The sequence below is a fragment of the Chionomys nivalis genome, unplaced genomic scaffold, assembly GCF_950005125.1.
Source record: "Chionomys nivalis unplaced genomic scaffold, mChiNiv1.1 scaffold_28, whole genome shotgun sequence".
Lineage (NCBI taxonomy): Eukaryota > Metazoa > Chordata > Mammalia > Rodentia > Cricetidae > Chionomys > Chionomys nivalis.
Genome location: NW_026646922.1, coordinates 7912904 through 7915249, shown reverse-complemented (window position 1 = coordinate 7915249; position 2346 = coordinate 7912904). Strand labels below are relative to the sequence as shown.

Sequence of the window (2346 nt, the reverse complement as noted above, 5' to 3'; positions counted from 1 at the left end):
ATTCTTCCCACTTTATCTTTGCTAACAATATCAAATTCATCAATCCACTAAAATGGCAAAGCTCCTCTTTGTCCATAGGTGTTTTAAAAGATACTAATTATTTCTCAATGGCTGCTGTTGCCCAGAAAAATGAGTCTTTCAGGTTGAAGTGGGTCTCACAGTACTCACTTCCACAATGAAGACACAGAATGGCTTTATATAATATACCTGGGTCTGGATCAGGAGACCCAATACAGAGAGCCAGTGGACTGGAGTGCCATGACCTTGGGCAGGCTGTCTTGAATTGAGCCCCCTACCTATTAGCTTGATGACAAAGCAGACGTGTGGATGTCCTTCAAATTCTTTGTTATCTGTTCAGATATTTCTTACTCGTTTCGGGGATAGGCATACCTTCTCCTCTCATTGACTTAGTCAGTCAGAAAGTAGGTTTCTCAGCAGAAGTAATTCGCCTTTTGGCAGCAGGAATGTGTCTCTGATATTGCTATACTGAGCTGTAGAGAAAAATTTGCAAATTGTCCTATTTATTTCTTAAGAGAAAATTACAGTTAGGTATGCAAACCTGTTGATCAATATCTTTGTCTCCTGCACCACAGTTCTTCCAGAAAAGAGCCTTGACCTCATAGCCTAACCTTGTTATCCTTGCAGGCACTCTTGGTTGAGGCCACGACTTTGTTTCTGAATTAAACAGAAGGAAAGTTCTTTCAACCTAGAGAGTGGGCAGCTATGAAGCCCAAGCACAGAAAGATAGCCAAGAAACAGAGGACCAGGAGGTCAGTGGCCTATTTCAGTAAGTCTACAGGCATGATGAAGATGCCTCTTAATATGAGATGCATGCCACCTGTCCAGAAGAGGAATGGGTCATCTCTCCAGAAGCCAAAACTGAGTAGGCCTTTTGAGGCCCTGGAGAATATTTTCGGCCGCAGAATTTCTCACGGGTGGAAGGAAGCCAATGAACCAGTCACCCAGTGGAAAGCCATCATTCTAGATCAACTGCCAACAAATCTCTCTCTCTATTTGTTGAAGTATGATGGGATAGATTGTGTCTATGGATTGGAGCTTCACAGTGATGAAAGGATTTTAAACCTTAAGTTCCTGCCTAACAACATACCATTTCATCAGGAGACAGACACTCATCTCTCAAACACCATAGTTGGCAGAGCAGTGAAACATATATTTGAGGGCACAAATGGCTCTAAGGATGACTGGAAGGGGATGGTTCTAGAGGAGGTGCCAATCATGAAGACCTGGTTCTATATTACCTACAAGAAAGATCCGGTCTTGTACATTTACCACCTCCTGGTTGACTACCTTGGAGGCAACCTCCACATCATGCCAGGCTCTATGGAGGAGTGGACTTGGGTGGTCCAAGATGAGGTGCAGACCATGAAGACCTGTTTCTACATTACCTACAAGAAAGATCCAGTTGTGTACCTTTACCACCATCTAGATGACTACATTGTAAGCAACCTCCACATTATGCCAGGATGTCCTCTAATAGGGGTGAATTTGGAATTAGGCAGGGATTCCTTGGCAGGCAAAAGCGTGCAGCACAACGAAAAAGATGGAACCCAAAAGATAGGTAAAATTATTTACCAATTCCCACCAAACCTTCCGTGCATTTCATCAAGTTTGATAATGACTTCCATATCTATGTCTATGATTTGATGAAGATGTGTTAAAGTGAAATTCACAATCTTTGGGGTCAGACTTAAAACTATGTTTGGAGAACTCTTTTTTTCAGAAATACCTCAGGTCTTTTATTTATCCTGGTATCTTTCTCAATGGAACTTTCTTTTTGCTCTAAAAATAAAAATTTGTGAAGGTGTTATGCTGTTTGGTCAATGATGGAGTGTCTGGAGGATGGTACATCATAGAAAGACAGGCCTCAAAACAAAACAGGACTTATTGTCTTTTCTCCTTGGAGAGGGAATGATGAAAGGAGATGCAGTGTGTGGAAGAGGACAAGATGGCTGTTTAGGAAACAGAGGAGAGTGGCCAAAAAGATGTAGGATCTCAGAGAGGGATAATGCGTGAAGGAAAAGCATGTCATATGTCAGGCTACACTCTCAGTACTATTATGACTCTGTTTCTGTAGCAAATATTCTTCTAAAGATAAGAAATTTCAATATTACAATCCCTCTATTTTTATTGTTATTTAAACACATATACACACACACAAGTTAATGCTCACCAACTGATGAGAGCTCAACTTAGGGGGCCATTCTGGGGTTGGTAAGAGTCTTATCTTTAGCGGTGTTCCCATAAGGACATGGGGTGACTCAAACTAGGACTTTGGGCTGGTGAGGAGAGGGTGCCTTCAGTGTACCATGTCCCTAGCCACTAAGA

The 2346-nt window shown here is 41.9% G+C and overlaps 1 pseudogene; it reads left to right on the top strand.

The window, feature by feature from the left end:
- Positions 1–912: 912 nt before the first annotated feature.
- Positions 913–1664, top strand: LOC130869151 (spindlin-2-like; annotated as a pseudogene).
- Positions 1665–2346: the final 682 nt, after the last annotated feature.